This window comes from Muntiacus reevesi, chromosome 2, assembly GCF_963930625.1.
Source record: "Muntiacus reevesi chromosome 2, mMunRee1.1, whole genome shotgun sequence".
In the NCBI taxonomy this organism is placed as follows: Eukaryota; Metazoa; Chordata; class Mammalia; order Artiodactyla; family Cervidae; genus Muntiacus; species Muntiacus reevesi.
In genome coordinates this window covers 88,372,461-88,400,147 of record NC_089250.1, presented here as the reverse complement: position 1 = coordinate 88,400,147, position 27,687 = coordinate 88,372,461, and the positions used below count along the sequence as shown (strand labels likewise).

At 44.5% G+C, this 27,687-nt stretch overlaps 1 pseudogene; it reads left to right on the top strand.

The window, feature by feature from the left end:
- LOC136157213 (protein TALPID3-like) overlaps nucleotides 1-27,687 on the top strand; it is a 114,374-nt pseudogene that overhangs the window by 32,403 nt on the left and 54,284 nt on the right.

Here is a 27,687-nt window from a genome sequence, read left to right as displayed (position 1 = left end):
TCTGGTTGGCATTCTGTCCTGGGCAGAGCAGAAGGACATCCTCCAAGTCCCCTCCCTCCCAACATCCCCCTCCAGACCAACATCCTCAGACCCCATGGAGCCTCAGCTCCCCTGAGACTAAGGCGTCTCAGCTAGGAACCCCTCACTCCCCCTCCTTTATGGATGCTCCATGGAGACTCTCCAGCCATACAGGGAACAGAACGCGCAGTTTATTTTCTGTTAAAACAGGTTGTTTTGAGAGGACAAGCCCTTTCCTCTGAAAGCTTCCAAGCACATTTGCACAAACACAAGTTTTTAAACAAAGTTGGAGCCAGGTCTCCTCACACCTTGGAAAAGCTGTCTGGCCTCAGGGTGACTCATTCAGCCCACTGCGCAGTGGGGAGTTTATAATAAACAGCACCTGCCTTCTGAGGCCGAGAGGCTTGGCTGGCTCTTCCATTGTTTCTGTTGCCGCAGCGTGTGTATCTCCTGCTTCACTAAAGGGCAACTCTGTGAATCTGAGTCACCCGTGTGCGTGCACATGCTGATAAAATTATATGCAAGTCATGTCTTCCTAGCTTGGCAATTAGGTAATTAATTGTGAGCCAGGGTAAACAGTTGAGACTAACGTCTAAACTGCATTAATTACTGTTTATGAAACTCGGCGACAAGCCGATGGGGCAAGGTGCTATCTAAGTGGAGGATATTATTACTACTCTTGAGCTGCAATTGTCAGAGGAGGTGGGAGCGGGGAGGGCTCGGGAAGTTCACTCAGGGGTCCTGGGTTCCTGATACTGCCAGGTACCCATTTCGGCATTTGAAAGGAAGTCATTTCATTTGTAAATCTAATGCAGTATGCAAAGTCATTAAAATACTTAAGATTCTTTGAAACTTGGTAGGTGAGGTAACTAGAAGCTAGTTGATAGATGGTCTAACTAGAGCAGGAATACTCCAAGTGTGAGGTAACAGCACTCATGCGTACAAATCAAGATGGGTTCCAACAACACATCAGTGTCCAGTCAGGGGTTGTCCCTTAAAATAGTCACTCTGGAAGGTTTTGCTGCTATCAGTTGAATCCAAGAAATATTTATCAAATACCAACTGTGCTGGGCACTTATGGGAAGAAAAAGATGAAAAAATACCCATTTGCCAGAAGGCCGTGATCTTGCTGTGGAGCTGAGACATGAACACAGACAGCTCAGGCCCTGGGATCAGAGCTGCAAAGTTCAGAAAAGATGCTAAGGTGGCTGAGGAAGGAGGTTAGTCGGAAGTTTGGCTGGGGCATCAGGGAAGCTTCATGAAAGAGTTGTCACTTGATAAAAGCTTTGAAAAACAATACTATTGGGGGTTTTTTTGGTGGTGGTTGGGAAAGAGGCAGAGAGGTAATGGGAGGAGATGGAAATGCATTAGAAGCAGAGGAACCAATGCCAGGAAAGCCTGTCAAGTACCCTGGGAGCTAGTCCCCACTCCCTTCCCTACCCCCATCCGCAGCCCATCCAAATCTTCACCGTCTGTGAAGGTATGACTGGAGGCCCACCACTCCCTTCGGTTGAGGACTATGTTTATCCAGGGTGTAGACGGCGACAAGGCCAGGCAGGCAGATAGCTGGGAAGCAGGACTGAAGTCATTGAGACATAGGAGGGTTCGGCAGAAGCTACAAGTGTCAGCAGGCAGAGGTCGAAACCTAAACCACTAATTCATCCGTTTATGTTTTTCATTCAAAAGACACGTGTCTACCCTGTTTTTGGCAGTGTGCTAGCTCTTGGGGAGAATAAAGAAAAGTAATAAAGGTTCCCTGTCCTCAAAAAGCTGGGATAGGCAAAGGCAGGAGGACATGGGCCCAAGTGAGTAATGGCAGACAAGCAGGGGCTCTGAGATGGGATGACCAAGTCCCCATAGGGCCACGCTGGACAGAGGTGAGGGGTCCGTGAGCGTCAGACAGGCAGGCCCGCGGGCTTTATGAGGGACAGGAACGGCCTGGCAGGATGGAGCTGGGCTCTGCAGCTCTGCCAGAGGTGGGGTTCCTCACTTGCCCATGTGAATGGCCCTGGCTGTGGTTTAGGGGGTGGAGGTGCGCTGAGACCCTAGCCAGAGTGTGTAATTTGGAGCCTGACATTTGTAAAATTATCTTCAATGTTCATGAATGGGAAACAGAAAGAAACTCATTTTCCGTTAAAAAAACTTGTAGGGAATTGTCTGGTGGTCCAGTGGTGAGGACTCCATGCTTCCATGGCAAGGGGCACGCGTTCAATCTCTGGTTGGGTAACTAACATCCCACAAGTCACGTGGCATGCCAATTTTATATATATATATATATAGAAACATGTTAGTTTACTAATCAACACTCTCTGAATGCCCCAAGCCTAATCAACAATCTCAAAATGGTTGTCAAGTCTTCTTCCACTTTTCTAAAAGAATCTATTCTCAGATTTCTTCTGATCTGAGTACTTCTGGAGAGACACAATGATTGATTGAATGTGTAGACAGTCACTCTCTGAAACAGTGCTAAGCCATGCATTGCTTCGTTTCAGGGTTTCAACTCACTGCGAAATTTAAGCCGATTTGTCCCGAGTTCATCTCAAAATTCTCAGTAGTCATGGTAGCATCGGAAAAAGCTGTTTTAAAATTTTTCTTCCCTCAGGCCCTGTCAGACTTCAGTGACAAAGGACCAACTTCTATTTCACCAGCTGGTGGAGAAGTTGTGCAGAGAGACCTGAGTTAATAAGCCCTACGGTTTAAATTTATCTTAGTGATGCTCTATGTCCTCTTCTGATTTGCCTATGGGGAGCTGCCTAGGTGGCCTGCCCTTTCAACTAGCCATTGCTTAAGAAGAACTCCTGTCTTGGAAGAAAGCAGAAATGAGATGGGAGGGCTGTCTGCCCTTCACTCCTGGGTAAGTGCCGTGGAATGCTTGGAGAATAGGAAAGGGTGATCTCTGAGACCTCAGTACACCCATGGCCTGCTCCCACCCTCCCCTTGGAGTGGAAAGCACTCTGGGGTCCCTCACAGATGCTTTAGCAGGAAAGTAAGAGTTTTGGCCTTACTCACACTTGCCATTGAACAGGGTCCAATGACAATAAGGACCTTAGGTACGAAGACTTCTCTTTCTTTTCAGACAAACAAGCCCCAAATTTATATATCCCAACAAATGCTGGGTCTCCCAAAAGAGTCACCTTGAGGAGTTCTCCAGTTAATCTCAAACTGCTGACCTTTTTCTAAATATAATTTGAAACTCCTCATGTGGAATGGCCATTAAAATCCATGTCACCTTCTTTGACCATTTATAATGGAGTTAGACTCTGACCCTAGGTTAATGAGTTGCAAAGTAACGTCGATGGTAAACACAGTCACCCAGTGCTTATCTAGCCTGGGACACCTGAGCTACAGTGAGAAGAGCTAAGACAGTGCAGTAAGTGCCAGAATACTGAAATGTGCTATAATCAAAGGTTAAAAAAAAAAAAATACTAAGATGGCATAGAGGAAGCCGGTAATTAATTCTGGCTAAAGTCATCAGAAACTATTTGTGAAAAAGTTTCCCTTTAAAAAGTGCTTTGAATGTTGGTAATGGTTTTTATTTTGAGGGAGTGGGTTTTGCAAAACAAAAATGAGTTTCTTGGGGACACAAAGATGGGAAGAAAACAGTTGGGGAGAAAATCAAGGAAGGTAAGTGGGTTTTTTTTCCCCTTTTCTTTTAGTGATGGGAAAAAAACTTATCAAAGAATAGCAGGTTCCTGCCTCAGCACCAAGAGGAAAATCATTTCTGTGGTTCTAGGGGTGTGCGTCAAGGTCAAAGGCACCCAGGGATGGAGTCTCAGGGTGGTCAGGAGGCTGTTCTCAACGGGGGGAGGTGAGTTCCCAGCAGAGTCTGCGGCCTCGCAGATTCCCGCCCTCCACCCGGGGCCTTCTTTCCTTCTGCTTCATTCTCACTTCCTACAGCCTCCCCTCAGGTCTGAGCTTAGAGGTCAGTGGCCGAACTGAGAAGAGCTGCCCTTTGCCCTCTTAGGTAGTTGTTGGTCAGTTGCTCAGTCATGTCTGACTCTGCACTGCACCACCAGGGAATTCCCTGGTGCCTTCTTTCGTGCTTTGGGTTGGCGCCTTCTCGGCCCAGACACAGCTGTCAGCGTCCTCACTAGCTGCGAGTCTAATGCAAGCGCCAGCTCTGTCTGTGCAGGGTAACACCCTCCATAGAGGATTTCGGGGATCAGCGAGGCTAGTGTGTGCTCAGCTGCTCATCAGTCGTGTCCGACTCTTTGCAGCCCTATGGACTGTAGCCCGCCAGGCTCCTCTGCCCATGGGATTCTCCTGGCAAGATTACCGAGTGGGTTGCCATGTCCTCCTCCAGGGGATCTTCCCAACCCAGGGATCAAACCTGGGTTTCCTGCCTTGCAGGCGGATTCTTTACCACTGAGCCACAGTGGGCCTTGGCATTTGTAGGCTGCCTAGCAGCTATGTTTGGAGAATATCCAGTTTTACAGACCTTGCATCTTCAAGAAATAGTATAAAAACTTATCTACTTCTTTAAAGACAAGGTATAATGTGAGACCTCTTCTTCACCCATCAGACCTACTTCTGGTAGACTTTACTGGATACCAGAGAAATAATACACTGTCAATGGGTTTTTGTAAGTGCAGGGGCAGAACCATCAGCTTTCAAAGGTGGAATTATTTGTAAGATTGTGACCTTTGTCAGAAGTAGTACCATGGATGACCACTGTAACGTCCTTTGGCATTCAGCGGAACAGAGGTCCTAAAGGTTTCTCATCAAGCCTGCAGCATAATCGTGACTGATATTCCTGGAATTTTAGCCTAAGTCGGGTTGTCTGGTCTTCCCAGCAGTTTCATGAGAATCCCAAATCCTTTTATTAAACCCTTTTTATGCTTGATCAGTGTGAGTTGACATCTGTTACCTTCAACCAAGGATCCCATCTGATGCACATACATTGATCCAGAATTGATGTAAAATCTCAACTTGAGGAATTGCTTTGAGGATACCAAGATTTTATAAATCAGTTCAATTCATTACTGGTTTCTCACCAAATATTAAAGGAAATTTCATTTTACTCATGAAAACGTCTAGTAATCTCCTTTCACCATCTCTCTTTCTATTTCTTCTTTCTTTTTTGCGGGGGTGGGGATCATGCTGCACAGCCTGTGGAATCTTAGTCCCAAGACCAGGGATTGAGCCTGTTCCTTCTGCAAAGAAAGCATGGAGTCTTAACCAACTACTGGACTGCCTGTTTATTTCTCACACAGACAGTAATGCCAACCAAAATCTCCCTTCTCTCTCAGACTTCCCCAAATTCGCTGTCCACCCACCCAATTTGCCCCACCTTGCTTCTTACCCCCATCATCTTCCAATCAACTCTATTCAACTCTCTTCCCCTATAAACCCTTTGATGTTTTCAACGTGTGTCTCATCAAGTCAGTCTGGACTCTTTTCATTTTCCCCTCACTTATCAGCCCTGTTCCACTGAGAAAAAGCTGCAGAAAAACATCCTGTATAATTCCAGAGAAACCATGAATCCAAGTTAAAAATTCTAGTCTTACCTAATCCAACTGAGGTCAGTAAATTGCTCAAAGTTAGCAGGAGTTGGTCAGAGACTGGACCAGAATCCAGGGATGCACATGGTTAGTGGAGAGTGTTTTCTACCAGACCTGCTCTGCAGATGCCCCAGATGACTGGAGCATCTTGGAGTTCTCCATGCAACCTTGGACCAGGCCAACATGTGCTCAGCTTCTAGGGGCAGATCAGGTTGAAAATCCTCAGGATGTGGTCATGTGGTCATGCATACAGAAAAATATTCTGAAAGAATAGAAGATAAGCTCCATATTTTCACCATTGATATATTCCAAATATCTAGAACAGGGCCAAGCATGTAAGAGATTTTAAATACATATCTGTTGCAGAATGGGGATTTCCCTGGTTGTCCAGTGGTTAGGATTCTGAGTTCCACTTCAGGGTTCAATCCCTGCTTGGGGAACTAAGATCTTGCATACCAAGAGGCGTGGTCAAAAAAAACCAAAAAGCAGAATGAGAGGATGGGCCAGGCTGATCGCAGAAAAAGGGTTATTGGAAGGCTGGGCCAACTGCAGGCTCTATGGAAATATATAGGGAAAAGGAACTATATATATACACACATAGGGAACTATAAATACACAGTTTCATATGCATGTGACTGGTTGGCTTATTCTCAAAGGGGATAAAAATTTACTTAGACAGCTTCAATAGTTTTTTTTTCTTCTAATACCCAGAGAAGTAAGAAAGCAAGTTGTTCATCTAATCATTCACTTTCTCCTTCATTTATTCAATAATTTTTTTTAGCATTAGCTATAGAAATGGTACTAAATTTTATGACTCTTCTTTTGAAAAAAATAGGGTTAAGCACCATACTAGAAGAGAAAGCCACTAAAAAATCTTTAAAATAATTGGTATAAGTTGCTTCTGAGACATATGTCACTCTTTAGTTACATAACTAAAATCTAGTTGCATAACATAACTCTTTGCATATCAAATTCAGTGGCGTCAGTGAAAGGGATTCAAGACCTAGGAGTTAATGTTATCCCTCAGCTGTCCAGTGAGAATCCACATCAGATATGGCCAAATTAACAATGTCTCTATTTTTAAATATTTCTTTTGTGCTCAGTCGTGTCCAACTCTTGTGACCCCGTGGATTGTAGGCCACCAGGCTCCTCTGTTGATGGAGTTTTCCAGGCGAGAATACTGGAGTGGGTTGCCATTTCCTGCTCCAGGGGATCTTCCTGACCCAGGGATCTAACATTGACAGATGAATTCTTTACCAATGAGTCACCCAGGAAGCTCCCCAACATTTCTTACCTAAATTTCTATCCTTTGGTGTTTAGAGACCCTCATACAAAAATGTATATGTTCAGTTATTCATCAGAGCACTTATCAAATGTCTATTATGCATGAGTATTTGGAGGAAAAAAGGAACTAAGACACAGTCTTTGCCCTCAGCGGGTTCCCTGTCTGGCAGGAGATGGCACATGAACAGATATCTTGGCCGGTGTAAAACCAGTGAAGGAGACAGTGTGCCCTAAGTTTCAGAGCTGGGAAAAGATCCGCTTCTACCGATTCAAAGACTTGTTTCCATTTGGGAAAACTGGATAGCTACATGCAAAAGACCGAAATGAGCCCTAATCTTACATCATATTCAAATATCAATTCAAAGTGGATAAGATGTGAAGGTAAGACCTGAAACTATAAAACTCCTAGATGAAAACAGGGAAAAGAACATAACGTTTGTATTGGCAATGATTTCATGAGTATGACACCAAAAGCACAGACAACAAAAATAAAAACAAGCAAGTGGAATTACATTGAACTAAAAAGTTTCCACACAGCAAAGAAAGCAATTAACAGAGTGAAAAGACAACCTAAGGAACAGGAGAAAATATTTGTAAGTTACATATCTGATCAGGGTTAACATCTAGAAAAATAAGTGACTCTCACAATTCAACAGTAAAAATCTAATAAACTGCGTTTTAAAAGGGTTAAGGACTTAAACAGGCATTTCACCAAAGGAGACAAACAAATGGCCCACAGGTACATGAAAAAATGCTCAGCATCACTAATCATAGAAATGCAAATCAAAACCACAATGAGATATTACCTCACACCTGTCAGGTTGGATGTCACCAACAAAAGACAGTAGGTGTTGGTGAGAATGTGAAGCAATGGAAAACCCTGTACACTGTTGGTAGAGATGCAAAACGGTGCAGCCACTATGGAAAAGACTATTGAAGTTCCTCAAAATATTAAAACTAGAAATGTCATCTGATCCAGCAATGTCACATCTGGATATTTATCCAAAAGAATGCAATCAAGATGTCAGAGAGATATCTGTACTTCCATGGTCTTTGCAGTATGATGATTCATAACAGCCATAAATGTCTACTGATAGATGAATGACTAAAGCAAATGTGGTAAATACATGCAATGGAATAGTATCAGGCTTAAAAAAGAAGGAAATTCTGCCACATGTGACAACATGAATGAATCTTGAGGACATAATGCTAAGTGAAATGAGTCAATCTGAGAAAGACAAATACTGTGTGATTCCACTTGTATGAGGTATTTAAATAGTTAAGATCATAGAATCTGAGCAGGAAGGTGATTGCCAGAGACTGGGAAGAAAGGAAAATGGGGAGTTACTAATCAATGGGCACAAAGTTTCAGTTAAGTAGCATGAATAAGATATGCTCTAGAAATAAGCTGTATGACATTGTACCTATGGTAACAACAGTGTACTAGGCATTAAAATTTTTGTTAGGAGGTGAAATATGACTCAGTCACAGAAAGAAATGAAATAATTCCATTTGCAGCAGCCTGGTTATGACACTAGATTAGATAAGTCAGAAAGAGAAAGATAAAACCATACGATAGCACTAATATGTGGGACCTAAGCTACAACACAGGGAGCTCCCTGGTGGCCCAGTGGTTAAGACTTTGCCTTCCCATGCAGGGGATGCAGGCGCAGTCCCTGGCTGGGGTGCTGAGACCCCATGTGCCTCTCAACCAAAAAGTCAAATCATAAAACAGACAATATTGTAACAAATTCAATAAAGACTTTAAAAATAATCCGCATCAAAAAAAGTCTTAAAAAACAAAATACAACACAAATGAACTTATCTATGAAACAAAAACAACAGAGTCACAGACATAGAGATCAGACTTGTGTTTGCCAAGGAATGGGGGAATGGGGGAGGGAAGGATTGGGAGTTTGGGATTATCAGACACAAACTAGTATATATAGGCTGGATAAACAACAAGGCCCCACAGTATAACACAGGGGACTATATTCAGTATCCTGTGACAAGCCATAATGGAAAATAATTTTAAAAAGGAATGTATACATATATAACTGATTCACTTTGCTATACAGCATAAATTAACGCAATATTGCAAATCAACTATACTTCAATAAAATACATTAAAAAATTTTAGGAGGGTAGACCTCTTGTTAAGAATTCTTCAATTCATTTCAGTTCAGTCATTCAGTCATGTCTGACTGTTTGCGACCCCATGGAATGCAGCACACCAGGCCTCCCTATCTATCACAAACTCCCAAAGACTACTCAAACTCATGTCCGTCATGTCGGTGATGCCATCCAACTATCTCATCCTCTGTCATCCCCTTCACCTCCTGCCTTCAATCTTTCCCAGCATCAGGGTCTTTTCAAACGAGTCGGTTCTTTCATCAGGTGGCCAATGTATTGGAGTTTCGGCTTCAGCATCAGTTCTTCCAATGAATATTCAGGACTGGTTTCCTTTTGGATTGACTGGTTGGATCTCCTTGCAGTCCAAGGGACTCTCAGGAGTCTTCTCCAACACCACAGTTCCAAAGCACCAGTTCTCCGGCGCTCAGCTTTCTTTATGGTCCAACTGTCACATCCATACATGACTACTGGAAAAACCATAACCTTGACTAGACAGACCTTGGTTGGCAAAGTAATGTCTCTGTTTTTCAATATGCTGTCTAGCTTGGTCATAGCTTTTCTTCCAAGGAGCAAGCATCTTTTAATTGCATGGCTTCAGTCACCATCTGCAGTGATTTTGGGGCCCCAAAAAATAAAGTCCGTCACTGTTTCCAATGTTTCCCCATCTATTTGCCAGGAAGTGATGGGACCGGAATTCTTTTTTTTTTTTTTTCAGAGAAAACAAAAAGATTTACTTCATTTCTTTTTTTTTTTTAATATTTTTTTTTAAATTTTATTTTATTAGTTGGAGGGCAATTACTTCACAACATTTCAGTGGGTTTTGTCATACATTGACACAAATCAGCCATAGAGTTACACGTATTCCCCATCCCTATCCCCCCTCCCTCCTCCTTCTCCACCCAACTCCTCTGGGTCTTCCCAGTGCCCCAGGCCCGAGCACTCGTCTCATGCATCTCACCTGGGCTAGTGATCTGTTTCACCATAGATAATACACATGCTGTTCTTTTGAAACATCCCACCCTCACCTTCTCCCACAAAGTTCAAAAGTCTGTTCTGTACTTCTGTATCTCTTTTTCTGTTTTGCATATAGGGTTATCGTTACCATCTTTCTAAATTCCATATATATGTGTTAGTATGGCTGTAATGTTGTTTATCTTTCTGGCTTACTTCACTCTGTATAATGGGCTCCAGTTTTGTCCAGGGACCGGAATTCTTACCACAATAAAAATTTTTTAAACTGTTAGCTAATTTTTATTTTTTAAAAAATCTTCATTTATTTACTTCTGCCTGTCCTGGGTCTTTACTGCCGTGCCCAAGTCTTCTCTCGTTGCAGCGAGCGGGGGCTGCTCTCTAGCTGTGGTGCGCGGGCCTCTCACGGCAGCGGCTCCTGTGTTTGCAGAGCCTGGGTTTTAAGTGCGCTGGCTTTAGTAGTTGCAGCTTTTAGGCTCAGTAGTTGTGGCGCTTAGTCGCCATGGTGCCCGGCAGATCTTCCCCCTACCAGGCATCACATCTGTGTCCCCTGCATCGGCAGGCGATTCTTTACCACTGCACCATCAGAGACGCTCTAGTTAATTTTTTTTAATTCCTTTTTCTTCTTTTCCTCTTGGCTGCCAGAAAGTTTGAAGTTAAGGCCTCTGCTCAGTAGTTTCCTTCGAGTTCTAGATTTCTGAGATTCCCATGCTCCCTACTCCATTACTCAGAGCTTAATCCACACATGCCATTTAAAGAGTTTTATTGTACTTGTGCTTTTAACATTTTTGGAAGTAGGCAGGGCATCGGTGGAAAATAAATGAATGCCTCTCAGAGGCACTACAGCGATGAAGGCATTAAAACCCAAGGTGCCTATTCATCAAATTTGTGACTCTCTGAACACTTTTGCAGGAACTGAATTGTTGAAGACTTTAAAAAGCCATAGCTGTATTTTGGAGGTATTTGCTTCAGGAGTTGAAACTGGAGGTAGAGTTGAGCCGGTGGAAAATGCTGAGCTCATCTGCATGGCACCATTGTGACCAAGGGGCAGAGTGCAGAGAAGCAACATAGGGAGCACCGGGCCTCCTCTGGAAACTTACCTGCCCCGTCTCTTCCCTTCAGTGGACTGGACACACTCGTCTGCTGTCCCCCAGCATCCTGCCTGGAATGCCAGGAGCACACCGTTCATACTTGTAACCCTGGCACCTAACAGTGCCTGACTCAGGAGACACACACACAATGAGAGAACACACCTGCCACGTTTCTTCCGAGCTCATTGCTCCTGGGCTCCGGCCACGATGACGGCACTAATTCAGACAGGGAGACAAAGAGGGGAGCAGGGCGGGGCAGTGGGGCATTCAGCTCCTGAAGTGTTGGCTGTGAGAGGTAGGCCACCCAGATGGAGACATAAATATAGATTGTTGGAACAAAATAGAAAGTCCGGAGGTAAATCCACACATCTATGGACACCTTATCTTTGACAAAGGAAGCAAGAATATACAATGGAGAAAACACAGTCTCTTCAATAAGTTGTGCTGGGAAATCTGGTCAATTATGTGTAAAAGAATGAAACTAGAACACTTTCTAACACCATACACAAAAACGAACTCAAAATGAATTAAAGACCTAAATGTAAGACCAGAAACTATAAAACTCTTAGAGGAAAACACAGGCAGAACACTTTCTACATAAATCACAGCAAGATCCTCTATGACCCACATCCCAGAGTAATGGAAATAAAAGCAAATGTATATAAATGGGACCTAATTAAACTTAAAAGCTTTTGCACAACAAAGGAAACTCTAAGCAAGGTGAAAAGACAGCCCTCAGAATGGGAGAAATAATAGCAAATGAAGCAACTGACAAAGAATTAATCTCCAAAATATACAAGCAGTTTATACAACTCAATACCAGAAAAACAAACAACTCAGTCAAAAAGTGGGCAAGAGACCTAAACAGACATTTCTCCAAAGAAGACATACAGATGGCTAATAAATAAATGAGAAGATGCTCAACATCACTCATTATTAGAGAAATGCAAATTAAAACCACAATGAGGTATCATCTCACACTGGTCAGAATGGCCGCCAAAAGTCTACAAACAATAAATGTTGGAGAGGGTGTGGAGAAAAGGGAATCCTCTTACACTGTTGGTGGGAATGCAAACTAGTACAGCCACTATGGAAAACAGTTTGGAGATTTCTTAAAAAACTGGAAATAGAACTGCCATACAACCCAGCAATCCCACTGCTGGGTATACAAACTGAGGAAACCAGAATTGAAAGAGACATGTGCACTCCGATGTTTGTCACAGCACTGTTTATAATAGCCAGGACATGGAAGCAACCTAGATGCTCATCAGCAGATGAATGGATAAGGAAGTTCTGGTACATATACACGATGGAATATTACTCAGCCATTAAAAATGATATATTTGAATCAGTTCTAATGAGGTTGATGAAACTGGAGCCTATTAAACAGAGTGAAGTAAGTCAGAAAGAGAAAGACAAATACTGTGTACTAATACATATGTATGGAATTTAAAAGATAGTACTGACAATCCTACATGCAGGGCAGCAAAGGAGACACAGACATGAAGAGCAGACTTTTGGACTCAGTGGGAGAAGCCAAGGGTGGGAAGATTTGAGAGAAGAGCATTGAAACATGTATATTACCATATGTAAAATAGATGACCAGTGCAAGTTCGATGCATGAAGCAGGGTACCCAAAGTTGGTGCTCTGGGACAATTCAGAGGGATGGGGTGGAGAGGGAGGTGGGAGGAGGGGTTTAGGATGAAGGGGACACATGTACACCTTTGACCGATTCATGAATGGCAAAACCCGTCACAATATTGTAATTATCCTCCAATTAAAATAAATTTATTAACCTTTAAAAAAGAAGAAAGAAATAACCACCCAGCTAGATTTGATCACTTTCTCCCCTGTATTTCCTACTTGCCCAGGAAGTACGGAAGAAAGGACTTCCTAGGTGGTGCAGTGGTGAAGAATCTGCCTGCTTATGCAGGAGATGCAAGAGACGTGACTTTGATCCTTGGGTCAGAAAGATCCCCTGGAGTAGGAAATGGGAACCCACTCCAGTATTCTTGCCTGGGAAATTTCATGGACACAGGAGGCTGGCGGGCTACAGTCCATGGGGTCACAGAGTCAGAGACTCTTATGAAGGTCAGGTGAACTTCCTAGACCCTACAGTGACCGAATCCTCACCCCTGCTCCCACACTCACAACCCTCCGTAGCTCCCAACGGTCATGGAGAAACTCAAAACCAAGCTGGTGTCCTCAGTCTAGCCTCATCTGCTTCTCCAACCTGGCATGCTAACGCCTGTCATCTCCACCCTCACCCAGAGCAGAGGCATTGCTGGACTCAATGGCAGTAACTGAAGCCCAGCAGTGCACAGTCTGTTCGGTCACCCACAGCTCGCTCATTCATTCACTAATGAAATTTTCACTCATTCACTAGCAGTGGTTGAAGCCCAGTCCCTTCTCCAGGGCTTCACAGCTCTGCCTGACTCTCTGCAGGTGACTTAACCCCTCTGGCCTCAGCTCTTTTGTCTCTGATGTTCATATAAATAAGCCAAGGGAAGAAGGAATTTGGCACATGGGAGGGGTTCAATAAGCTTCTTCATTTCGTAAGGAGCCAGCCCCTCAGGTGTCTGATGCCTGCTTGGCACCACGAGTCTCTCTTTGTGGAAGGAGACGGCAGGGTCCCAGCCAGACTCCTGAGATGACAGGAAACCCCAGTGCCCCCCAGGGGTCTTCCTCCTGAGGGAGTAACACTGCCTCCTTGGCAGTAGACTTCGCAGGGGCCACAGATAGGTCTGAAGAGACTGAAGGTCTGAAGGAGATCACCTAGTCCAGTGAGCTTGTTTTGAAGAAGGAAAAAGCTGGATCCTAACACCGGGAGTTTATGCTGGTTGCAGAGTGAATACCATGCTTCTCAGTTTCTAAATCCAGCCCTGCTCGGCATCATCAAATACCTGCCTCACTGGAAAGACTTCACTACCTTTTTTTCCCACTACCTTTTTAAAGTATACGAATGTAAACTGTTTCGAGACAGACTATGTTCTATTTATTGTTGAGTTCCTACCACCCAGAACAGTTCCCCATGCAGTGGGTGCTTGCCACGTGTATGTTGAGTAAATGAATGAAGAAATTGGACTCAGGTGTTGCAGGGTACTCGGCCCTCCATGGGACTTCCAGGGCCCCCTCTAGGGGGTTTCCTGTTGTCAAGGTAGCAATGCGTAGAAAGCCTCCATCTGGTTCAAGACCTAGAATCAATAGGCAAATGTGGGTGCCAGAGCTTCGCATCCATATGAAGTCATCGGGGGACTGCTGAAGCACTCCAGTGTGGACACCAGGCCACTGCGTCCCCAGATAGAACACCTGGTAGGCATTCACAAGAAAGAACTTGACTGACTTGGAAAATGGCTCTTGACACGACACGTTCCAGAAAGGAGAGGTGTTTCTTGGCAGAGACATGACTGCAATTGCAAGAGACAACTAGTCATTACGTGCTGTCCTTTTCAAGACTCCAGAGTGGCGGCCAGATGTCCCGGCCACATGCTGATTTTTCCAGCCTTCTTTCATTAACAAACCTCAAGGAAACCATGTGTCCAGGTGGCCTGGTTGCAAGTGTCTTTGATGGCTGTGTCTCTTGGTTAGGACATGACTGAAACACATTATCTCAATAGAATGGGAACCCACGGAAAAGCTGACCCCAGAGACCCAGCACACTTTTCTTGACTGGTAGGCAGAGTGCTGAGTCTGGGTCCCCGTGTTCTCCTCTAAGCCTGAATTCTTCCCTTAGGAAGCTGATCTGGGCTGACTGACACTGTTCTGTGCACCCTGAACTCGCTCAATAAGAGTCATCCACAATAATTCAGAGCAAAGAGGAAACTGCGGTCCTGATGTTCCAGGCCTCCCCAGAGGCCACTTGTCCCTGAATCAGGGCTGACGGGGAATGCAGGCCTGGGGAGGAGTTCTGTTCTGAAGACCATCCTTGTCAGCCCCATGCTCCTTTCAGGGCTGTGACTCAGCTCTGCAGCCTCCCCTGTGGCCCAAAGGAAACATTAGCTAAACTCTCGTCATCACCTTTTCCCCGTTCTTTGAGCCTGCGTGCAGAGTCCAGGGCACCTGGCCCCTATGCCCAAGCGCTGGGGGAGCAGGACTGTCCTGAGGCTGGCCGAGCTCTCACTGGGCAACTGGAATGCCTCTGACCACTTCAGTCCCCTCCTACCCCGAAGTCAGATGTCTGAAGTCTCTTTACTCATCCTTTGAATTTGTCCTGCTCTCTTTCCAGACTAACTGCTGAGAGGAGGCTCTCCGAAGCCGTGACCAGTGTTTCAGGGTGAGTCCACTGTTCATGTCTTTTCTACCGGGAGAAGCAACACCCGGGACAGACCTGGCTTGTTCTCCAAGGCTTCCACACACTGGGCCATGGGGTGAGTGTCATTCTTAATTTTCCTCAGGACTTTCTTACTGTAAATAATGGCATTCACTTCTCCAAAATGACTCAGAGCCCAGGTGTGATGGTCATCAATGCACCAAGAAGGCAGCCAGCTTCTGGTGCAGGCTCCTTTGGGAGAAGGTATTTGGAGTTGCCTGGCTTAGAGTTGGAGAGGTCTGAGGTCTAAGAGGGTTGTTCCCTCAGCAGAGGCTGGTTCTGGTCTGTGATTTCACTATTTTCTCTTAGAGACACATGCAGCTTGTTTGTTTTTTCCCTAAATCAGAGGAGGACACAGCCTGGTAGTTTACTCCTAGATCTCTGAATATACCTTTGCTCCAGAAGTTCCCCAGGACTGGCTTGAAGGAGACTTAGAGAGACAGAGGGAAAGAGCAGCCAGTTTCCTAAAGTCAAGACCAAGTCAGGAACCCAGCTCACCCATCAGAATCATGCCAGGTGGCCTTCTCTTTCTCTGATCTCTTCAACTATCCACCCCCAGGCCCTCCCCACCTTTCTGCCCACGTACTTGTCTCCTCTGCCTCCTGGGTCTTGAGCCGTTTGTAACTTGGGATTCACTCCCAAGCCATCAAAGTTGGTCCCGCCCCAACACCAGCTCTTAGCTTTCACTTAAGTGCCTGGGGATGGACAGGGCACCTCCTTTTGCCTCTCAGGCTAGTTTGGTCAGTCCCTAGTGATGTTCCAAGCCTAAATGCAGAAAACACTTCTTTCCTGACTTAGTGCCCTTCTGGGCATTTGCCAAACTAGCATCCTCTTCTCTCACGTCTTGTATTCAACTCAACTTTCATGACAAATGCGCTCTCCACATCTGACTTGCTCCCTCTCTCCTCCAGACCAGGGATTTGTTTGTTTCTGTGACATGATTTAGTCCTGCACATAACTTACCCCGGGGTGTGGATCTCATCGAGAGCAAACTTTATGCACTTCTTTTCCTCCAGTGGCATCTCCTGTGAATGGAACCTGACAAGTGAGTTGGAGCAGAGCAATCCACTGAACAGGGAAGAAAGAAAAACACTGAGGTTTTCTCGCTTTTAATGTTTCTAACTTGTGAGATGGCTATCTCTAAGAGAAAAACTCTGCTTTCAGTGGAATGAGAATCAGATGTACTGAGCTTAAAATCCCATCTCTTTCTATTCCAATGGCCAGGAAGCTTAAGCTTTACTTTTCTCAGCCTGGAATGGAGCGTGTGTGTGTGTGTGTGTGTGTGTGTGCACGCACGCAAGTATGCATTTGCATGCATGTATGCCCATCTGTGCATTTGCTCACTCTTTCCCTCTATATAATGGTGATGTGAGAGCATTTTATCTTTGAGCAGTGTTACTCCAACGACTGTCATCTTGGAGGCTTGGAAGTCTGTATACTTCTCTGTTCAATCAGGAATAGACATTACCCTTCCTTTCTCCTTTTGAGTTGAAATGAATGTTAATCAATTAAAAAAAATCCTTTTGGATTTTAAGTCATCTATCATATGTCAGCCCACTCCAGTATCCTTGCCTGGAGAATGCGCATGGACAGAGGAGCCTGGCGGGCCACAGTCCCTGGGGCCGCAGAGTCGGACGTGACTGAGTGACTCAGCAGAAGCACATCATATGCGCTGCAGGATGGGACCATCTGCAGCTGCTCAGCTGGTAACTGCCAGGTTAACACACAGGCCAAAACAAGAGTTGTTTCTATTTTATTTACCTTATATATTTCATGTATTTATTTTATATCTCTTCCATGCAGAAATCACGTTGGTTTTATATTTCCTTAGCTTCAATAAGGGGCTTCCGGGCGGCACAGTGGCAAAGAATCCGCATGCTAATACAGGAGACACAAGAGACACAAGAGTTCGGTCCCTGGGTTGATCCGGAGGAAGATCCCTTGAAGAAGAAATGGCAGCACTCTCTAGCATTCTGGCCTAGAAAATCCCATGGACAAAGGAGCCTGGTGGGCTATGTTATACATGGGGTTACAAAGAGTCGGACACGACTCAGTGACTGAGTGTGCACACACACACACACACACACACACACACACACACAGAGCTTCAATAAATGGCAGTTAATTTGGTTAGAATCAGTGATGGGCTTTTGTCTCCCAAAGAGTTTGAAGGTTAAAGATTACAGAAGGCTACCAAATTTATTATTTTAAATATCTGAATTGTCAGTAAATTGATGAGTGATTTTTGTGCAATATTTCCCAGTATGTGTTCTGTGAAAATTATTTTCAGAGAAAACTATCATCAGATAAGTTTAGGAAATGCTAAGTATTGACTTCTCACCCTTGAAAAATCATAGTGAAAGATATGAAATATATATATATATATATGTATATAATATTAAGCTTACACCGAAGACTGAATTTCCCCAAGGAAAAGAGACCAAGATGATTTTGTTTAATCTGGTTCGTTTCCAAGCTTGGTTAGCACAGATAATGTCCTTTCATCTCAGGGAACTGGTTTCTGTTAATACATCTGTTGGGCAATGTTGCCCTGATGCATATCCTCTTGGAAGTGTGCAGAGCTCCACTTCTCTCTCATCAGTAGGCAAGGCGCATTTATTGCTACAATATAAGATAATAACTCCTGACAGATAAACCTCCTAAGAACAGACAAATCGATGGGTTCATATTGGGGCTTTTTCTCAACTTCAAAAGGCCCAGTGGTAAACAGCAGCACTTACCCAATCTGCTTCCAATTTGCACATTCTGAAAACAGTCTGGCTTTCAGGTAAAGGCATGATGAAAAAAAATGTATTTTTTTTTTCCCCCTCATAGAAATCTGCCTTTTGTAAATGTCTTCAATTTTCTGGCTCCAGATAAATCAGAAATATCCCAAGAAAAACTGTCTTTTGAGTATTTTGGGGTTTTCACACTGTCTCCAAGAAACTATCATAAGATTTGACCTCCAAATTGGCAGAGATTCAAGTTGGTCGCATTCCATCTGTTCAGTCCTAATTTCAGCTGGGACAGGAGAGTAAGGGGAATTGAGGTATTCTGCATCACATCTGGGCACAGGAGAAGATAGCGGAGGGTGGGTTTAACCAAGCCATCCAGGCACTGATGGTATGGGCCTCACAAGAATAAGTCTTTCTTTGAGTTGTCTATTGGGCAGATTGCATTGGGATGGGGGCAGGGGAGGCGCTGGCTAGGCCCCTCTTCTCCACCCCTAAATGATCAGGTAGGAGGAGCTTATTTGCAGCTTACTTTTTCTTCTGACCACCCTTCACAACCTGTCCCTTAACCTTCCTCCTGTGATGTCACCCCATCCAGTGACCAGCATCTCTCATACTTCATGTCCCATCTACAGAATGGATGGACAACAAAATCCTGCTGTAGCATAGGGAACTGTATTCAATGTCCTGGGGTAAACCACAAGGAACAAGAAAAGAAAAAGAATATATATATATATATGAAAAAGAATATATATATGCATAAACGAGATGCTTTGCTGAACAGCAGAAATGAACACCACATTGTAAATCAACTGTATTTCAATTAAACAAAATCTGAAACAACAAAAAACAACTCTCAGGTTCTTCCCAACCAAGATGCGAAGTTTTGAACGTTATTCTTCCTAGGAGTCTTGGTATGTGAACAAATATCTGAAATTCTCCTGAAATTTTCTGCCTGGCCCAGGCCTACCCCCCATCTCAGCTGTTTCCAGTGAGAATCCAGCCTCTCCCTGCAATGATAGCTTCTAGCAAGAATGGCCATGGATCACTTTTCTGTCTTCATGGGAGACACTGTACTGTGTGCATTCTCCTGAGGATCCATGAGGTCAAATAGTAGCTCCATTTTATTATTTTTACCTTGGCCATGCTGCATGGCATGTGGGATCTTGGTTCCCTAACCAGGGGCCAAACCCATGCCCCCTGCCCTGGGAGGAGGAGCCATAACCATTGGACTGCCAGGGAAATCCTGTTAGTAGCTCCATTTTGGAAATGAGGGGGGAAGTCTGAGAGTGGTTAACTCCCCCACAGTGGATGGATGGCAGAGCTGGTTTGACAGAAACAGAGGTCCAGACCACAGGCTTTTGATGGCTCTGCATGCTTTGTGTTGAGAGCCCAGCCTGGTTGGGTAGCGGTGGTTCTCATCCAGCATCTGGAGCTGATGGTGAGCAGATACAGGAGGCCCCAGAGCCCCCTCAGTGGCCCACAGAGGGGGCCGCTCTGACCCTCTTCTTCCAAGAACCTCTAAATACACAGGACTTCTGTCAGCCCTCACCACTGGGTCCCTAGCATATAGGGCAAGAGATTAAAGATTTGTCCTCACTGGCAGTCCCTTCCTTTCTGTTCTTCTTTCCCAGAACAGTGTGTTTGCTCCTGAGCATCCATCTCCTGGCTCTCTATATCAACCTCTCGTCCTCATATGAACCACTTCTTACATTCAGCCCTTGACTGTGGGGAGGTAAATTATACTTAAAATACATAAAACGTGTTTTTATTAGTGGTTGTCTCAGTATTTCCTCAAGATTACACTATACATGTGCATATGTGGGACTATACTTTGGCACGTTAATCTCTGCACACAGGCACACACACAAATGTGCATAATACATATGCCACCTCATGGTTGATGAGGAGAACTGTCCTTCCCATTTTGCTACCCTGAACAAGTGATGCTTTCTGGAGAGTGAGGGAATCTTGGCTGACGCTCGCTTTATGATGCTCATATGATTCTGCTTTATTAACATCATGCCAAGGACTTCTGAATCATTAGGTAACTGAATAGTGAAACCCTGACTGCTCCATGGCAGTCAATGTGAAGAAGCTGGCTCCACCAGTTTAGCTCTTAGAAAATTTAGCACCCAGCAAACACATGTAGAGGGTTCCCAGATGGCACCAGTGGTAAAGAAACTACCTGACAATGCAGGAAATTCAAGAGATATGAGTTCAATTCCTGGGTCAGGAAGATCCCTGGAGGAGGGCCTGGCAACCCACTCCAGTATTCTTGCCTGGAGAATCCCACAGAGAGAGGAACCTGGCGGGCTACAGTCCACGGGGTCACAAAGAGTTGAACAGGACTGAAGCGACTTAGCACGCACGCATACAAACACATGTAGAACACCTAACGGTAGCAAATACCATGACAGGCCTTGGGAATGTGAAATCGAAAAGACCTAGTTCTGGGGATTTCCCTGGCAGTCGGTCCAGTAGTTAAGACTTCACCCTCCAATGCAAGGGGTGCTGATTTGATCCCTGGGTGGGGAACTATGATCCTTAAAGCCTCACAGCCAAGCATAAAACAGAAGCAATATTGTAACGAATTCAATAAAGACTTTGAAAATGATCCACATTAAAAAAAATCTTTAAGAAAATAGCTGGTTCCTTAAAAGACACTTACTCCTTGGAAGGAAGGTTATGACCAATCTAGATAGCATATTAAAAAGCAGAGACATTACTTTGCCAACAAAGGTCCGTCTAGTGAAGGCTATGGTTTTTCCAGAGGTCATGTATGGATGTGAGAGTTGGACTGTGAAGAAAGCTGAGCACCGAAAAATTGATGCTTTTGAACTATGGGGTTGGGTGAGAGTCCCTTGGACTGCAAGGAGATCCAACCAGTCCATCCTAAAGGAGATCAGTCCTGGGTGTTCATTGGAAGGACTGATGCTGAAGCTGAAACTCCAATACTTTGGCCACCTGATACGAAGAGCTGACTCACTGGAAAAGACCCTGATGCTGGGAGGGATTGGGGGCAGGAGGAGAAGGGGACGACAGAGGATGAGATGGCTGGATGGCATCATCGACTCGATGGACATGAGTTTGAGTAAGCTCCCGGAGTTGGTGATGGAAAGAGAGGCCTGGCGTGTTGCGATTCATGGGGTCGCAAAGAGTCAGACATGACTGAGCAACTGAACTGAACTGAACTGAACTGAATCTCATGGAGAGAATCTATATTCAAGACAGCAGAGCTAGGCCTCCCAGGGTGACAACATTGCCCCCAGAGTCTTAGGCAGCAGAGAAGATGACTCAGTTCCTTATGAGCTGGAACTGGTTTTGCATTTTTGCCGTTCTTTAATTTGGAAATATTTGGTGTCCAAAGCTAGATCTGAAGCCCCAGAAGAGAAAAAAAAAGTCCCACCTCTGTTCTCTCACTCTCTGTGTGGTCACTGAGCAGTCATCCGCCTGCAGTTGAACTGTGAGTGCAAAGGCAGCCTGCTTCTGTGCCACGTAGGGGCGCTATGGAGAGACCTCAGGGGTGCTCAGAGGACCATCTAACAGGAAGGGGGCCGAAGCATTTCATAGGTAAACTTGAAGAGAGTTTACCTCTTCAAACAGGAACTCCTCAGCATGCCCCAGTAAAGGAGAGAAGTGCTGGAGTATAGCTTTCAGACCCCAGAAGCACTCCTAGGAGGCACTGTTGTTCAGTTGCTCAGCCGTGTCCAACTCTTTGTGACCCCACGGACTGCAGCACGCCAGGATTCCCTGCCCTTCACCATCTCCCAGAGCTTGCTCATACTCATGTCCACTGAGTCAGTGATGCCATCCAACCGTCTCACCCTCTTTGGCCCTTTTCCTTTTGCCCTTCATCTTTTTCAGCATCAGGGTCTTTCCCTATGAGTCGGCTCTTCACATCAGGTAGCCAAAGTGTTCAAGCTTCAGTTTCAACATCAGTCCTTCCAATGAATATTCAGGGTTGCTTTCCTTTAGGATGGACTGGTTTGATTTCATTGCAGTCCATGGGACTCTCAAGAGTCTTCTCCAACACCACAGTTCAAAAGCATCAGTTCTCTAGTGCTCAGCATTCCTTATGGTCCAACTCTCATATCCATACATGACTACTGGAAAAACTGTAGCCTTGACTATATGGACTTTTATTGTCAAAGTAATGTCTCAGCTTTTTAATTCACTGTATAGGTTTATCATAGCTTTTCTTCCAAGGAGCAGGAGGTGTTGAGAAAATATGAAAATCCACCATGTGACCATGATCACATCAACCAGGGAGCTGTGGGGCGGACACTGGGGAGACCTGGGTACAGAGGGACACCCTGCCCTGGCCAGAGGCCCACGGGCTCTAGCACTCACTTTGGTGTGTTGGAGGGCACGTTGACTGATCAGGGATCATCTCTCTCCTAGCAGGCAATAGGGACTCAAATATATGACTGTCCATAGTGGTTGGGTGTAAAACAGAAATGACAAGAAATCAGGGCTCACAAAATTCAAATCAGACCAAATAGACTCTAAAACAAAGGACATAAAGAAAGATAAAGAATGACACTGTGTAACAATGAAAGGATCAGTTAGAGACGAGGCTATTATACTCATCAACAAATATGCCCACAGTATGGGTGTATGTGGCTCAGTCGCTCAGTTGTGTCTGACTCTTTGTGGCTCCATGGACTGTAGTCTACCAGGGGATTACAATCTGCCCACAGAATCTTCCAGGCAAGAATACTGAATAGGATGCCATTTCCTCCGCCAGGGGATCTTCCTGACTCTGAGGTTGAACCCTCATCTCCTGCAGTGGCAGGCAGATTCTTTACCAGAAGTGCCACCTAGAAAACCCCATGCCCCCAAAATAGGAACACCCACATATATAAAACAAATACTAACAGACATAAAGGGAGAAATTGATGGGAATACAATAATAGTAGAAGACTATATATTCCATTGACATGAATGGACAGATCTTCTAGACAAACAATCAATAAGACAACAGAGATCCTAAATGATACAATGGAACAATTAGACTTAATTGTTATTTTCAGGACATCACATGCAAAACTAAAAACAGAATACACATTCCTTTCAAGTGAACATGGAACATTTTATAGGACCAACCACATAGTGGTTAGATGTGTGGTCAATCCCACTTGGCAATCATCTTCTTCTTCCAGTTAAGGCTCCTCTTCTGCTAATCCTCACTCAAGTCTCCTGCATGTTATTACAGAGACTTGGTTGGAAATGCCTGAGTGGGGCAGGATTGTTGATAGTGTTGAATAAATGGGAGATGATGTCACTAGTATTAAGCAGAGCATCACTCTGAACCTCAAAAGTCTGTTTTAGTATCTGCTTTTTAGCATTTGTTTTTATGAATATCTTGATAAACACATAAGTAATGATCCATGAGAAACAGATATCTATACATCACATGTGTGAATAGATACACATTTAACTTCACAGATTCTATAAACATTCTATGGATTCTTTGCCTTGGAATTTTTCTAATTATAAAAATGAGTTGTGGTGTTTCCTGTCTCAAAACTGTTGTCCTTGTTAATTGCTCATCATCTGATTCTTATCTCACTATATTGTGATTTTCTATCCACATTTCTAGGTCTTCCATGAGACTGAACTTCTTGGCAGCACTCTGTTACCAGTTTGGCATACACAAATCAGTGCTAAAGTTTCAACTGAATGAATGAATGAATGGACACCATGTTTGATATGACAGAGGTGGGGTCTTGGGCTTGCACTAAGGTTCTCAGTTGAGCCAAGATGGCTTTTGGCCTTAACATTTTTCATACAAGGGAGTTCGTACCCTCTTAAGCTGTGTTCATAGTCACAAAACTTCTGTCTCCACCCTCAGAAATGCCTAATATATATAGCTTTCTATTTATATTCTGGACAATCAATGTAAATTCTCAAATTCTCTCATTTTAAAAGGACAGGGACAGACCTAGTACTGTTTTGCAGAATGAGACGAAAAGACAAAAACAAAGCTGTTTCCTCTTCTCCTTGTGCCATCAGCTCTGGGCGGAATGCAATGCCACCCAGCTGGGTCCCAAACTTAGGGCTTCCCCTGCTGGGAGCAAGAGTGCAGACTCTACTGGAAATTCATCTGAGGAGTCTTTAGGCTCACATACAGGCTTCAGAGAATTCTACACACATGCTAAAATTATTTGCGGTTAGGTCTCCAGACTGACACATGAATAAACAGGGCTGATTCTCACTGACGCACGAGAACTCGTTAGAGAGTATTAATAGAAGGCCAAGTATGTAAAGCATGAAGCTTCCCCGGTGGCTCAGTGCTAAAGAATCCACCTGCAATGCAGGAGCCATAGGAGACATGGGTTCAATCCCTGGGCTGGGAATCTCCACGGGAGAAGGGGCATAACAGCCTACTCCAGTGTTCTTGCTGGGAGAATCCCCACAGACAGAAGAGCCTGGCGGGCTACTGTCCATATAGTCACAAAGAGTCGGACATGGCTGAAACGACTTAGCATGCATGCAAGCATGTAAATGATGAACCCCTTGATCTGGGAAATCAGAAGCTAGTGAATCCTAGGAGCCATGCCAAAGATAAAGAGCTGAGAGGAGGTGCAAATTCCTTGGCCTCTGTGGAATAGGAAGTGAGAGTCAGGGAGGGCTGGCTGGGTCACAAGAGAAGGCGTATCTCGGTTTGTGATGTGATATGACTTTTTCCAATGTCATATAACCCAACAGCCCAGGGAATCAGTAGGAGAACAGACAAGGAAAGGAGAAAAGATGAGGAAAACTTGTAGTTGAGTTACACATTGCCTTGAAGAGATTGCATACCATTTGAGCAAAATCTACTTTCAGTTAAATTAGTCCCTCCTTTCCCACCCACTCACGGGAAGCTTCCAAACATGACCCAGCACTGGTGTTCAGGCTTGCTTTTAGTCTGAGCAAAGAAAGAAGACATTCTTCAAGTAAGTTCTTTAAATTTAGAAGATGTTCTGACCTAGATTCTTAACTCCCAAAAGAAAAGAAAGAAGCAAAATCTCAAAGGGGCCTGGAAAGCATATTGGAGATCAGAGAATTATTTCCCTGCACAGAAGAACTGTCCTCACAGACAGAGGGTAGGCCCTGCAGAACCTCGGATGTGGGGAGGGAATGGAGCAGGCACCCAAGACAGCCCCATCCTTCTTGGGATACATTGGGGTGACCAACGCCATCATTGGAGCATGACAGCCCCATCCCCCTTTTGTCTTTACACTTTGTAAAACACTTGTGCACAGCTCCTTTCCTGCCCTCCTCACACAGCGGGGAGGTGAACCAGGCTGGTTCACCATAATCCCACAGTGAGTGGTACCCTCATTGCTGCCTCCAGAGCACTGACCAGGTTGTGTTCTGGCTACTTTTCCTAAAGCACTCATGTGGGGTTGGGGCATGTTGATGCTTGGTTGGAGAACTCGGGAATACCTAATGTGGATCCACCAAGTACCCTTCCTCCCTCCTGATCCCTGGATTTTCAGCTGAGCTCCTATGGAGCTCCAGGACATGGATGAACCTGCAGCACGAAGAGCACATTTTATGTCTACTCCCTAGACATAAACCTAGTGTTTAACTCCAAGCAAAAAGCCCATTGATTGGTGAAGAAGACAAAAGAGAGTAAGAGACTCCACCCTAGCAGGGCGGGCTCTGCCTTTCTTTCTCCAGCTCTTTCTCACTCAGCGAGGCAGAATGAGTTTGGAGCAGGAAGGATCAGAGGGCAGCCCATAAGGGACTTTCTAAAACTCGGGGGCCCTACCCACTGGAAAAGGAGGCCCAGTCAGTGTCCTGGAAACGGGCTCCCTGGGACTAGAACTGGGGAGAGGGGGATGGAAAATTTGTACACTAACCCAGAAGGGTGCCAAGGGCAGCCCCGAGTCTTAAGCATCTCTATAACCCCGTCCCAGTTTGACCACTCTGTGACACGTATTACCCTCAGGAGAGATTTCTCCTCTCTAAAAGGACATGGGGCTCTGATCTTATGGCTAGTGAGTGGTGGTGCTAGAGCCTGGGCTCAGGTTTTCTAATTGGGTGTGATTTTTGTTACATGATGCGGTTGTGCCACAGGACATCTTTCTCAGGCAAGTGGAAATGCGCCAGCTGAGTTCAGGGGTACTGTGAGTCTTTTGAATTTGAATGCACATTTTGTGTGTGTGCATATTCTGGGGTGAGGCTCCTTGGGTCTCAAATGAGTCTTCTTTCCTCTCTTCTGAATGGATAGAATGCCCAAGACCTCCTTGTGCTCACATCTTCACCTTTGGAAGCTGTCTAACCTGTACTTTCAAACCAGGAGAATTGACCCACTTAGGAGTGCATCTTCTCTAACTTGAAAAAAAGAGAAGAAAATCACTTTTCAGCCCTAAAATATATCTGTCAAGTGAGAATGACAGGGAATGTCATGAAGACTATTGAAAGACAGATGCTCCCATACACTAATCCCCACCAGTAACTATATTACCTTGGAGGATCACTAAAATAGTCACTTTAAAAGGCTCATTACCTCACAGGATCTGAGCTGGGAAACAAATAAAAGAACTAGTAATATTAGAATTATGCTCCAAAGGTTTTTTTTTTTTTTTTTTTTTTCCAGTTGTTTCTGGTGATGGTTAGCGGAGAATTTGGAGATACAGGAGGAAGGAAAGAAAACCTTCAGTGATTTAGTGAATTTTTCATATTTGTTACTTAAAATGAGTACTAGTCAGGATAGGGTTGATTGTGCTGCTGTAATGAAAACCCCCCAAATTGCAAGGGTTTAAAACCATAAAAGTGTATTTCTGCTTATACTACAGTTACCACTGAGTAGAAAGGGTCTCTGATCTTCAGAAGAGCCAAAGGACCCAGGCCAGTGGGGGCTTCATCATTTTCTGATAACGCCAGCTTCACACAAATTTTCAGAGTTGACTGGATCAAGGTCATTTCTGCTTGCATTCCTTTCAGCTACAGCAAATCACATGGCCAAACTCAGCATCAAGAGAGGCAGGGATACCCTGGGTGGTATTTAATCCCCAAATCCTGTCTGCATCCAAAGGATGTCTACATCCTTTTCTACCCTGAGATGAACTCCCAATAGTCATGTGGCATAAAAAGAAACAAAACCAAGGGTTTCTGCGCTTCATCTAAATAAACTTTTAAAAAATCTGACCTGAAGCTGAACAACCATATTTACACTACAGAGTTAAAATGTCCTCTACAAAAGACACATGTCTAAAATCTATGGAAAGAATATGCCTGTTTGAGAAAGAATTTATTTATTTATGTATCTGAGTATAGTTGATTTAAAATGTCATGTTAGTTTCAGGTGAATCACAGTATACTGATTCAGACAAATATAGGTACAGATACAGATATAAATATAGATATAGATGTGGACATAGATATAGATAGGCTTCCCAGGTGGCGTAAGTGGTAAAGAAGCCACCTGCCAATACAGGAGACATAAGAGACATAGATTTGACCCTTGTATCAGGAAGATCCCCTGGAGGAAGGCGTGGCAACCCACTCCAGTACTCTTGCCTGGAGAATCCCATGGACAGAGGAGCCTGGAGGGCTGCAGTCCATGGGGTTGCAAAGAGTCGACATGACTGGAGTGACTGAGCATGCACACACATAGATACAGATCATCTTTTTCAGATTCTTTTCCCTTTTA